Below are 14,631 nucleotides of genomic sequence, written 5' to 3' on the forward strand. Positions count from 1 at the left end.
ACCACAAGACCCTAAAGGAAAGAAAGAGCAAAAGGGAATGCCCTGCTACTGAGGTGGTGTGGGGTGGGGAGATGGGGTGGGGGAGTGGGAGGGCTACTGGGATCATTGGTGGTGGAGATTGGGCACTCATGGAGGGATGGGTACTCAATCATTGTATAACTGAAACCCAAGCATGAAAGTTTTTAAGTCTACAATTGTACCTCATGGTGTTTCACTAATAATAATAAAAAATTAAATAAAAATAAATAAAATATATTCAGCATCTTCAGACTGACATCAATAATAGTTTTAAATAAATATTACATTGTTAGAATTAAAAATAATTATATGAGTATCATAACAAAGATATAGTAGTTCAAATGACAAATACAATGGAGCTACTTAGGAACTAGTTATTTTGTTTTTTGGCTTTTTGGGGGGGAATGGGGTGCAGTGCAGGGGTGCTTAGGGCTTATTCCTGGCTCTACAACCAGGGATCACTTCTGCAGGGTATCAGAGGACCTTATGTATTGCTAGGAATTAAACTCGAATTGGCTGCATACAAAACAAGCTCCATATCTCCCATATTATAGCCTTGATCCTAAAAAAAAGTTTAATAAAATTGAAGGGTATAATGAAAATATATAAAAAGATCTTATATCCTAAAGGTTTCAAAGCACTTTTGGGAATTAGCACCTGAAGAAATTATTTTAAAAAATCACTCAGAATAGTTTTCTTAAGTGTATAATATAATAATGATGGTTGAAGGAAACAAGTGTTAAAAGTGGCACCTGTTTTGGGATAAAGATAAATATTGGTTTTGGACAAGGAGTTATGATATATTGGAATATTTAATTTTCTAAGTAGATTTTTTTTCACTGTTCCTGAAGGAAACAGTTAAGATCAACATACTTGAAGCACATTTTAGCTCAAATAAGAACTAATTTCCAAGAAATTTTGGGTTGTATAAAATTTCTTACCCAAGAGAGAACAGATTACTTTAGATCTTAGTATAATTCATGAAACTACTTCTCATAGTGACTCCTACACAATTTAAATTAGAAAGTTGAAGTTTTGGGGCTGGAGCAATAGCACAGGGGTTAGGGTGTTTGCCTTGCACACGGCCAACCTTGGGTTCAATTCCCAGCATCCCATATGGTCCCCCGAGCACCCCCAGGAGTAATTCCTGAGTGCATGAGCCAGGAGTAATCCCTGTGTAACACTGGGTGTGACCCAAAAGGCAAAAAAAAAAAATAAAGGTGAGGTTTTCCTCTGGCCAGCAAAATAACTTCATGGCTTCTCAATAGAATATGTATTTTCTAAACGGTTTCCTGATTCTCCTATAATCCTCCAGTTAGATGCCTCTCTCAGATATCATAACATCAATAATAGTTTTTAGTTATAGATATTGCAAATACATAATTTATCTAACAAGAGCAGTAAGCAATCAAAGGAAAAGGACAATATATCCCAAAGCTAAATGTAAAAGGAAACAAAATGATTATAGTTGGATGAGCAGTTTTCCATTCATCTCAGTTTATTTAAAAGAGCTGTATTTAGTCCTTCATTGCTCAGGATTTCTTTTGCAGCTTAGCCAGTGCTTTTTTGTTTGTTGGAAATCTAAGAAATTTCATGAAAATTTCTTATGCTTACATTGCTGTTGCCTTTGTTTTTTCCAGAAGATTAGATATTTGCTCACATATTGTGGGATGCATGCAGCAAATAATATTCATAAGATTGCTTTAAGTTTGTACAATGGGATATTTTTTCATGTTATTTTGTAGACTATTTGTTATGGGAAAACATCAGGAGGAAAACTAAAATGAAAACATATTTTTCTTAGAGTAAGTTCTATATTAAAATAAACTTACATTTAAAAACATGCTTCGAGTGCTATGCTCTTGCCATATTGCACCTCAAAAATCTACTTGGTTGATCTTCATATGGTGTTTTATTTTTTTGTTTATAAAAGTATTTTTTGATGAATATTGGCACATTACCTTGTGAAATACCAGTGCAAGTGTGCTTGAAGAAAACAACTGTAGCAGGTTAATGTGCAAGCATTTTTGTGTTAGAAATACAGGTTTAGATTTAAAACGGTGAATGGGCTTGGTGATAGGAGGTCATTTATCTACTTCCAGTGATTATACAAAATTGGTAGCTTTTTGTTACATGAATGGCACTATTACAGTTCACAAAGGGGACACACATATTCCTCAAAATGAATCTTTTATGTAGTTCTTTTCAAATGGTGCTATAGTATCATTTATATAGGGATGAGTTTTCTGACATTTTCCTATTTCTACAAAAATTCATTCTCAAGCTTTCCTGAGGATGCCTCTATGCATTTGAAAAATATTTTCACTTTTGTGGGGTTTTTTGTTTGTTTGGGGCCTATTGTGTTTAAAGATTGCTCCTGGTTTTGTGCTCACTCCTGGCAGAGCTGGAGGACAGTATGTCATAATTTGTATCTGACCCCTGTTGGTTGCCTGCAAGGCAATTGCTTTACCAGTTGTATTCTCTCCAGCTCCTTGAAAATTATATTTAAAATTACTTAATTGAGATGAAATAAGGGAGTCTCACTATCCTTATATGTTTCTAAGAGTTTCAGTAAAATATAATGTGTTTTACTGTTTTACAAACACTTTTCAGCTTTAACGAAACTTAAGCTCTATCCTTAGAGTACTTTCAAATATTTTTTTAGTTTTATTAAGTACAAAAATCTGAGAAATTCTGTTATTCAGTTAAATATTTTTCTACAAGTTCTATTAGTTAGAAAGGGAAATGTAAGTTAAGGCAAAAGGACCTATTAAAGCTATTTTACAGATGAATAATTTAAAGTTGGTTCTATACTTTCTAAATATTAATTATTAGCTCCATCTGATGAATAAAATAGTTTGTCCTAATTAAACGTAATTTTTCCCTTAAAATCTTGAATTCTCAAGTTAACTGTAACTCCTAATAATTTTCATGGCAGAGTGAAATAATTGTCAAATTGAGTGTGTCAAGCAAGAGTCTGCAATAAAAAATCAAGAGAAGCTTGACAGTAATGAAAAGGACCTATAGTTTGTCTCAGAAAAAAATTCATTTTTTTGGTTGAAGAAGTAAGACACAAGATTAATCAAGTGTATTTTCCTTGCTCAAACTGAAAATATGATGGTGGAAAGAGAACTTAATGGTACGATGAAGTGACTGAGGTCCTGTCAGAGGATCTAAAGACCCCAGAAAAATTAATTTAAATATCAAAATATGTGGTAATATTTCTAATTAGATAGTTAGGTATTTTAAACATGTTAGACTCAAGCATGACCATATGAATTGATTAGGCAAAAAAAAGATAAATGAAAATGACATGACTGTTCCACGCTGGAATTTTAAATGCTCTTTTATACATTTTTTCACAGACTTTTCAATTATGGAAGCATTTACTAAGATGATGCCTTCATCAACTTAGTACCCAGATAACTGTGAGGCATATACACACCCTTGTTTGCTCACACTTGACATGTAGAATGAATAAGAAGTAAACTACATTGCTTAAATAAAATTAATTTTGGCTAGCTTTTTTGTACAATAATTTACTTTGTAAAGTAAACCAAGTAATCCAAAAGGCCATCAATAGGAGTAGCCCAAGGAAGGTGCCAGGAAAATTCTGCTTGGTGGCATATTTCAGTTACTCCATGAATATAGAAAGAAAAAAAATGATTAAGATGATATCATGCAAGAGACAAATAGACACACATTTTATTGCCCTTTCACTCAGTAGTCTCGGTTCTGAGGTCATGATGCAAAGGTATGTATTCAATTGGTTTTGACTGCTTCTTTGCTTTAATTGTCTATATCCCACATACTAGTGTAATCAACCTATCATTCCGTTTCTCCTTTTATCTTATTTTACTTAATCAATACTACTTCAGTTCCATTCATGCTTTTGCAAAAGAAAATATTCCATATTGCATACATACGCAATATTTTCTTTACTAATCTGTCATTGAGCACTTAGGTTATTCAAAGCATGGCTACAGTAAACATGCAGTGAATACACATGCTAATATTTCATTTCAAATGAGTTTTTTTTTCTCTCAAACAGATAGCTGACAGTGGTATTGCTAAATCATATGATGGTGTGCTTTTTTAAAAAATACTTTTAGAAATGCTGTTTTTCATGAGGTTTAATCAGTTTATATTCCCACCATTAGAGAATGAAAATTCTTTTTTTCCCTCTCACTTGTCACTTCTGACCCATCTGATATAGATTAATCTCACTAGTGTGAGGCAATATTTTACTATTATTTTCATTCACATTTCTTAGTTAATAATAGATGATGAGTATTTTTATGTGCCTACTTGCCATCTATATTTTTTGGGTAGTTTTCATATCTTCTCTCCATTTTGTGATGGATTGTTTTTGTTTTCACATTGGTGAGTGTTTTGAATTTCTTACAGACTTTGGATATTTCACTTTTGTCAGATATGTTGCATGCTAATACTTTGTTTCATCCACTAGGCTATAATTTTGTTTCAGTAATAGTCTCTTTTTGCTGTTCAGAAACATTTTAGCTTGATGTAATCACATTTGTTTATTTTTACTTTTGTTTCCCTCACCACTAGAATGGCAGCCCCAAGTACAAGGAGAAGTATTCCTGACTCACAGGGAACACGTGTTGAAAAGAGTTTCCTGTTTCCATTTTTGTTGCAGTGCTCTTGGGCCAAGCCTGGAAGTTCTTGGGGTCAGGATCTTCATCTAGTAATGCTCAATAGTCATGCAGAGTCAAAGAACAACCTAAGACCTAACACATACACATACTATGTATTCTAAATTTATATCCCTGAAACTATTATTGATTTTTTTCTTTTATAAACCCAAAAAGTTAAAAATATTTTTTTAGTTATATTAATTTTTATTTTTTCCCTTTATTTTTTATCAGTGAAACACCATGAGGTACAGTTATAGACTTACAAATTTTTGTGCTTGGGTTTCAGTTATACAATGATCCAAGTACCCATCCCTCCACCAGCACCCATCCTCCACCACCGCAGGTCCCAGCATCCCTCCCCCCCCCCCCCTCGTGCCCCCATCCCACCCTGCCTCTGTGGCAGGGCATTCCCTTTTGTTCTCTCTCTCTCCTTTTGGATCCTGTGGTTTACAAGAGAGGCATTTAGTGGCAATCATGTTTGGTCTATAGTCTACTTTCAGCATGCTTCTCCCATCCTCGGAGGATCCTCCCAACACCCTTTATTTGGTGTACCCTACTCTATCTGAGCTTCCTTTTCCCCTAACACTTGTGGCTGGCCTCCAAGTCATGGAGCAAAATTCCTGGTACTAATCTTGGCCACTCCTGGGTGTTAGTCTCCCATTTTGTTACTTTATGTAACAAAATGGGAGACTTAAAATATTTTTTAAAAAATGCATGCAGGACTTTTTAAAGAGGAAAGCCTATCTAAATGTTTGAATTTGGTAACTTTTGTCTTAAAGAAAATTGAAGCACAAAGAGAAATTCTTTAGAAAATAATTGAGACCAGGTTAATAGTTTATATATTTTCTTAAAATAAATCTGCGATACATGAAATAACATGTTATTATGATACTAGCATTAAACACTATGTTAGCATTATGTTTCTAATTAATATTTTATTAAGATATTAATTAATTTTAAAACAATTATATTTCACCAGAGAAATAACTTAATGAGTTGGAGGATATACTTTGCATGCTGCAGGCTCAGGTTGGGTTTCCCACACCACACGGTCCCCTGCACATCACCTTGATTATATTCTTAGTGCTGGAGTAGGTTGAGGAGATTCTGAGATTCACTGGGCATGGTCCAACCACAGAGAGAGAGAGAGTGAGAGAGAGAGAGAGAGAGAGAGAGAGAGAGAGAGAATACAGCACATACTCTATTCTAGCACTGAAAACAAAAGAAAGCTAAAATTAGAAGAATATTGGTAATTTTATTTTGTAATACTAATTTTCTTTTGTTTACCTGTGGACAAACCCTTAGAGGTTTGTCTCCATAAGGAAAATCATTCAGCATCAATTTGGCACATAAGGATCTAATATTTAAGGAGCATGGAGCAGAAATCCCTCTCTCTAATTTGATTGTTCCATGTCAGGAAATAGCTTTTTCCTTTTATATCCTTGTTTTCATTCCACTAATAAGCCATTTTAACTAATTACAATACCAGCCTCTGCTTAAAAATAGGCCCAGTCAACCCGTCATGAATGCGCGTGAACACCTGAGTAGGTGAACTTTTAAACATATCATTATTTACAAGAGGACTGAGTTTTCTTCAATAAATTTCTTAAATCTATTTCAATTGCTCACCCCTAGAGCAATATTTCCTCTTTATGCACTGGATCATCCTTATATTGTTCTTATATTGTTCATAAAATAAAAGCACAATTTTAAAACCACTGAAACTTAAAAATGCAATGATCTAACTATTGCTATTGAAAAACAAAAAATCTGATAAAATGGAAATTACTGCAGTAATTATGAAGATGGAAATAATTCCAACTAATTGCACAAATCACATTTTTAGAATGTGTATTATTTAATAAGTATATATTACGTTTCTCCTCAGTATTTTCTTTGAAATGGAAATGTTAATATACTTTCAACTATAGATACAGAAAAAGCATTAGAAATTTCAGTGCGCATATTATCATTTATATAAAGAAACTTATAAAATATTTGAAAGAAATGTTTGAGCAGTTGATTGTTTTGCTTGCTTTTCCGTTTGCCTTGGTTGAGGAGGGGTGGGGGTGGGGCTGCTCCCAAGTAATGTTTGAGGAACCTGGGGGCCATTCTTAGAGAATTTTTTTTTGACAATGCAAACATAAAATCTTTATTGTGTTATTTAAATTTTTTAATGAAACAAAATAGTTATAATTGGAAGAAGTTTATTTATTTTTTTAATTTTTATTAGTGAGTGGGCACTGGTGGAGGGATGGGTACTTGATCATTGTATAACTAAAACCCAAGCACAAACATTTGTAAGTCTTAGAGATTCTTGACCAACCTGGCTGGCAGTTCATATCATGGGGTTAAAGACAAAATGTTGCTCATTCCCTGTGGTGCTGCTTGAGCCTTGACATGCCAGACACCACTGGTGACATCCCAGCTGTGCCTCCAGGACTCTATACTGACAGTGCTCACAAGGCCTTGTGGTGCTAGGGATTGTCCCTGAACCTTGCAGGCATCCTACCTGTCTTCCCAGGTTTACACAGTTAAGATATAATACTCTTTTCATATTCTCTAATGTAGCCATTCTTGCAATATAAAATAGATACACTTTTTTTTTATTATCCTACATTACATATATCAGCTTAAACAATCAACTCTCTTCATGTTTCAATGCATACTGAGATGGTAATAGAACTATCATTTCATTGCCAAAACTTATGATCTAATAGTTTCATAGGCAGAAAACCTCATTGGGCTCATTGGACTACAATTACGGTTGACACACAACTGCATTATATTATCACTAAGGGAAATCTATTATGCTGCATTTCGTAACTTCTAAAGGTTAACCAAATTCCTTGGCCATGTCTCCTTCCTCCATCCTCAAAACTACCAATATTGCATCTCTAGCAACATTCTTGTGCAGGTACATCGTCATCTAACTTTGCTGTGCAGTCCCTCTCTTTCAATGATAAGTGCTCTTGAACTACATTACGCCAAACAGTGAAATACAGGATAGTCTCTCAATATTATGGTCAACAGATTAGTAAACTTTATTCTATCTGTAATGTCTCCTTTGCTATGTCGTTTAAGTATATTTGATTTTCATGGATTAAGACAGACTTCAAATCTAGTTATTTCTGTGTCTATCAAACTTCTCTGTTGTTTTAATGTAGCTCCTTTAAAATTCTTGATTAAGTTCCTTTAGCAACATAATTCTAAATTCTCAAGAAACTCTTGTTATGAAGATTCTATTCACTGATTTACCAAATAAAATCCCTCAAACCTTTTATCTTTGTAAGCTCCATTATAGAGACTGATTACTTTTTTTATTCTAGCCAGAATGCTGGTAGGAGTAGCCATATGATACAGTTTCATTAATAAATTAGTTTTTGGCTTCTAAAAACAATACTTTCCTTTTGCTTTTAGAAGGAACTAAAGTTATAACTCTCATACATTCATCCTTCTTTTATTTTTTCTGCATATCTATGTGCAAAGAAAATGCCAATAAAAGCATTGATGTCACAACTCAGAATTGGATAACCCACAAAACTAAAACTAAAACTGTCTACTGCAGGATTTTTCCTTATGTGAGAAAATAATATTTATTTGCTTATGTAACATTTGATAGTTTACTGTTATCCACTACCAGAAGCAATCATGTCAAATATACCTTGAATCTTGAAGCAACATATTTTTAGGGGACCCCACCCATCGGTGCTAAGGGGTTACTCCTGGCTCTACACTCAGGAATCATTTCTAGTAGGCTCGGGGAAAGTATGAGATGCCAGGGATCAACACCTTACCCGCTGTATGATCTCTTCACCCCCCTCTTAAAGCAACATTTCCAAGACTTTTTATGAAAAAAATCAAAGATTTTTAATTACATTTTACAGATTTTATTGTTTACCAAACAATTGAACCAAATTTTTAGGTTTATAGATTACCCAAAAAATAGACAAAGAGTAACAAAACACAAGAGTTTGTTTTCTTTTAAATATCACATGTGCTGAAAGTAAAGGACCAAGCATGACAGTCTCTCAGTATTTATATTGCAAACCATAATGCCCAAAAGTAGAGAGAGAGTATGAGGGAAAATTTATGCCATAGAGGCGGGGGGGGGGGGGCAGTGGTTTGGAAAGGAGGGGTATACTGGGGACATTGATGGTGGGGAATGTGCACTGGTGGAGGGATGGGTGTTTGATCATTGTATGATTGAAACTCAAATATGAAAGTTTTGTAACTGTATCTCATGGTGATTCGATTAAAAAAAGGAAAATAATAAAAAAAAATCACATATGCAAGTTATCTACTTAATCCATGTCACCTTGAAATTTACCCTTCTTTATCTAATCTGAAAAAAGGAATCACATTTTAAATATGTTTTCCTTTGCAAGTTTCAATTTCCCGTAGCTTAGTGCTAGATAGTCTGTTTAGGATAAAGTTCCTTTCCTCTTGGTGGCATATCCTCACTAGGCACTCATGCAACACACTTGGCTTTTACAGCTCTGAGTCACTGTAGCGGGGATTGCGTGTCAGCTACTGCAGTGTCAAACTCTTTCTGCACACTTTACAGTTTCTATAGCTTTAGGCTCCTGTGTTGCATGGAAAACATCCTCAGCACCCAGTTCATATGTGGCCTCCAGCACTATTCAGTAGCCAGGAGCTTCTTCTCAGAACTCTTTTAGACCATAGCAGCCTGTTTCCATTAGAATTGTGTGTGTGTGTATGTGTATCTGTATAGTTTTCTTCTGCACCTTAGAGAATGTTCCCAGCAAGTTACAAAAGGAAAATCTTCAGACATACTAGCAACACTGCATCATGGTTACTTCTTTGTAATTCAATGACAAATGGTATAGCTTTTAGCACTGACAAGATGGAAGGCAGGAGCTCTCCCTTGGATATATATCTCCACCAAAACATAGTAACTGATTCATGTCTGCTATTCCCATATTCATTAGAGTTCTCTTTACATTTTACCAGCCTATGCATCATCAGGCTAATCCCAACTGTGGTTAAGAATGAACCACTGTGTGGGCTCTCTCCTGATCGGACCTGACTGACACATTCACTCAGTATTGCTTATAATGGTCCTAGGGCAGTTGGTGCATGGGAGACATAGAGGGGAAAGTAGCCATCAGAGAGTGTGTGCTACTACCCTGCTTTGTCCACAGGATCCTGGGGAGTCAGAGTTCAGTTACTTGTCTGTTCTTGCAGAAAAGAATTTCAGGACAAGCAGATGATGAAGAAAACATAAGGAGGACAGAATGAAAGAAAAGGTAGAAAACATATTCCAGAGTGAACTCTGGAAAGAGAGAAGAGGGGAGCAAGGAGAGGAGAGGAGAGGGAAATGGAGAGGGGAGGTGGAGAGGAGGGGGAAGGGAAAAGTGACAGGGAGGGAGGAGAGGAGAGGGGAAAGGAGTGGAGGGGAGGGGAGATGAGAGGGCACGATGTGAGGAAAGGGGAGGGGAGGAAAGAGGAGGAATGGAGAGAGGGAGAAAAGGAGATAGAGAAGGGGAGAGGAAGAATAAGTTAAGAGAATTATGCACCCCAATCACGATAAAGGTGACACTTAGGAATGGAGTTCACCCCACGTAATGAAAGGGCAAAGAGCACTGCCTGACTTGAGGTGACTGCCATTTGTGGTTACGATGACTCTGGGTCAAGGTGGAGCATGGGCTGTGCTCACTTCTCCATAGTGATCCTATAGGAATTTTGCAAGCTACTCCACCTTGGGAACATTTTGCTGGGATATAGTCAGGGAGAGACTACTCTTTTGTTCTTTGATAGGTATTTGAAAGATTCTTGATGAATCTTTGATAGATTGGAGCTTCTTGATATTTATTAAATTCACCTAAAATTCACAGCCAAAGACACACCCCTCCTACCTGGCTGCTTCAGTAGGAGGACATTTAAGAATTATTAAATCTCATGATAAGCAGCTTAACTCCAAAGTGTATCTCAGATTTTCATGCAATGTATTCCAAAAGGGAATTTGTTCAGTGGTCCAGTAATTTAAACAATTTCCTTTCAACTGGAGATTTGGATTCTCCCAGTTTCTGCTGTATATATCTTTGTAAGTTTGCTTTAAAATACTTTAAAGTTTGAATCAGAAGTAATTGAATCTATGTGACCTTAGAAACATACCAAAATAACAGTCTCAACTTATGAAACAAAAATTTGTAAAAGAAATCTTAGAAAATGTTCCTTACAGTTATCAGTGTTGTATATGATGCCAAACAAAACCTGGTGAAATGCACAATGATATCCTTCTGTTACTGTATGCCATTATAAATACTTTTATAAATTTTATAAAAAAAATTAAGAAGATAACACTTTTCCACATATACAGTTCATGTTCTATGCAGGGGATATTGGTGTGGAGGAATGTATGCTGATGGAGGGATGGGTGTTGGAATATTGTGTGACAGAAACCTAGATCACAAAAGCTTTGTAACTATATTTCACAATAGCACTGTAGCACTGCACTGTTCATCAATTTGCTCAAGCGGGCACCAGTAATATCTCCATGGTGAGACTTGTTACTGTGTTTGACATATTGAATTCGCCATGGGAAGCTTGCCAGGATCTGCTGTGCAGGTGGGATACTCTCCGTAGCTTGCTGGACTCTCCGAGAGGGGTGGAGGAATCGAACTCAGGTCAGCTGCATGTAAGGTAAATGCCCTATCCACTGTGCTATTGCTCCAGCCCATCTCACAATAATTCAATAAAAAATAAACTTTAAAAAATCGTACATAATTTCAAAATATATCTTTAGGCTTGAGCGGGCCCAGTAATGTCTCCTTCGTGAGATTTGTTGTTACTGTGTTTGGCATATCGAATACGTCACGGAGAGCTTGCCAGGCTCTGCCGTGCGGGCGAGATACTCTCGGTAGCTTGCCAGGCTCTCCGAGAGGGGCGGAGGAATTGAAGTCGGGTCCGCCATGTTGGCTGCGTGCAAGGCAAATGCCCTACCCGCTATGCTATGGGGAATCAATAATGTTTGCAGTAGATGTTGTCCCATACTTTGGTTACTTTACTTGTGATTCTTGCTTACAATAAAAAATGAGTGCCTCACTGAAGTCTGGTTTGCCTCCCTGTCATGTAAAGAGGATTTAAATAGAAAAATTTGCCCCAAAACCTGGTATCTGTGGCTAACCACTGATGACTGAGCTTAGTTTAAAAAATCAACACCAACTGCTGTTACAAGGGGAAGTTACACCAGTTAGTGATGATGTGATCATTATCTATTTAGACTAAAACTGCAGAGTTCCCTTCTTTTCCAAAGGCACAAACTGAACGCAACACAATATTCATTCTCACAGTTCACTTTTGATAGCTCTGAGATTACAGATTATGCCCTAAAACTTAATTTTATTCTTTAAAAATTATAATTATATTTAAAAAAATAATTTTACCAATTAAAAACACACAACACCCAAGTAACACATTGTCCCCAAGTGTCCCAGGAAACAATCTGCAAGAACGGAACCATTAGGAGCCTCTGAAAACTGCAGGTGTGGCCAACTGGATTAATGAATTTTTTTTTTTTAGATGTGCAGTGTGCCAGGTGATAGCTCAGTTGGCCAAGTGTGTGCTTTTCATGTGTGAAGCCCATATTTATTCCCTGGTGTGGTCTTGGTCCTCCCATCACTACAGAAAGGAACCATTGAGTATAGAGCTGCATAAAACCAGGAGTCGTTTAAGCACTACCAGATGTACTCTAAATAACAAAAATAAAGCTGCAAGATGTTGCAAGTTTTCTCATCCTAGATGTTCATATTGTTTTTATTTGCAAGTCAAGCATGACATTTATGTTTGTGTCCTTTTTCATTAAATAGTAACTGCTATGACTTCCACTAAAATTTGTTACATTGATTCTTGAAATGTGGGTGATTCTTACAAAGTCTTCAAGAGCAGCATTACGCCTCATATTTGTAGCTCTAGGACTGGAGCGATAGCACAGCAAGTACGGCTTTTACCTCGCATGTGGCTGACCAGGGTTCAAGTCCTCCGCCCCTCTAGGAGAGCCCGGCAAGTTTCGGAGAGTATCCCGCCCACAGAGCGGAGCCTGGCAAGCTCCCCATGGTGTATTCAGTATGCCAAAAACACTAACAACAAGTTTCACAATGGGGACATTACTGGTGCCCACTTGAGCAAATTGATGAACAATGGGATGACAGTGACAGTGACAATGATTTATAGCTCTATGTACATATATAAATTCATAATAAATTGCTGTATCACTGTATTACTGTCATCTCATTCGTGGATTTACTCGAGCGGGCTCCAGTAATGTCTCTATTCCTCCCAGCCCTAAGATTTTAGCAGCCTCTCCTTAGTCTTCCCAACATTTGGAGGCTCTTTTAGGGTCAGAGCAACGACACTTATTACAGTTACTGGTTTTGGCATATTGAATATGCCATGGGGAGCTTGCCAGGCTGGGATAATCTTCGTAGCTTTCCGGGATCTCTGAGAAATATATATATATATATATATATATATATATATATATATATATATGTGTGTGTGTGTGTGTGTGTGTGTGTGTCTATGATTTGTTGCCTACTGTTTGAACTCTATCAAACATGGTGTGGGTAATTATAGAAAATGTGTAGGGAGTACACATGTGTAGGGAGGGGAGCGGTTGAGCTCTCCTCCCCGCCCTGACCAGGTTCCCGGCAGCCGAAGACCTCCAGGACCAGCCACCACCATGCTGAGACCACTCTCCGCACACCTGAAGGTACCGGCAGAGGGACAAATCCACGTGGGTTCCGGGGCCGAGATCTCCAAGCCTACTCGGATTGGAATCGAGCATCCTCCACCCAGATCCTCCAAATTCCAGTAGGCGGGGGTCACACCCACCAACTGGCCCCCTGGCGCCGTGTAATCCCATCAGCGGCCAAGACTCTGAGACTATAAAAACCAGATTATTATGGCATCTCATTCCTACTTTGACAAACTGGCAGGCTACTGAATGTAGCCTGCCCACACGGCAGAGTCTGGCAAACTCCCTGTGGCGTACCCAATATGCCAAATACCAGTAACAATGATGGATCTCATTCTCCTAAAGGGCCTTGAATATAACCTCAGGGCCAGGATGAAGGAGACGTTACTGGGGCCTGCTCGAGGCAATCGACGAATAACAGGATGATTTGTGATTTGTGATTGTGTGTAGGGAGTGTCTTATGATGTGTCAGAAAGCAGCTTGGATCTTGGTGGCAATTGGGTAGTGGAGGTCGGCTGCCAGAACTGAGTCCCTTGGGCTGGGGAGGGCTCTATGGGGTGTCCCAAGTGAAAACAGTCCTATGCAGAGTCATAATATATAGCTAGTGGCAAATAAATAAAGTAAAAAGATTTCATTTTTTTTAATGAAGTCCCTAAAATCCATGTTCTAATGTTCATAGTGATCCTATTGAATGCATTTTTTTGCACACAGTTTGAATTATACTACTTTTGTAATTTACCAATACTTGAACATCCAAATTACAATCCAGGGATACGGTAGAAACTTTTAGTGTTTCACTCAGATCTTTACTAGCTCACTGTGCAGTCCTGCTTTATATGCTAAGAGTTTGTAAGTGGATTCTTCTTGAAATAATTGCTCTTGGCTGAAGGAAATAAAGTTGGGTGGAAACACTTCAGTGGTTAGACCATTGTCTTTCACTGAAGTGTTTAATGAAGTGTCCCATTTAATGATGAAATGGTACATCCACCAAAGGACACTTGAAAACAGATTCGCTTCCCAGCTCTACTCCTAGTCACACCCAGAGGTGCTTAGGAGCTACTGGGGTACATATTGTCAGCTCAGGGAGCCAGATAGCTGGGCATCAAAACAAAATTTTCTCACAAAACAGCATGGCCCTTTGAGTTATCTCCCTAAGCCAAAATCAGATTGTGAGTCAAGCCTTCAGATGAGATTACAACCCAGTAAACACTTAGACCTCAGCCTCATGAGACTCTG

This window comes from Sorex fumeus, unplaced genomic scaffold, assembly GCF_029834395.1.
Source record: "Sorex fumeus unplaced genomic scaffold, SorFum_2.1 ptg000003l, whole genome shotgun sequence".
Taxonomy (NCBI): Eukaryota; Metazoa; Chordata; class Mammalia; order Eulipotyphla; family Soricidae; genus Sorex; species Sorex fumeus.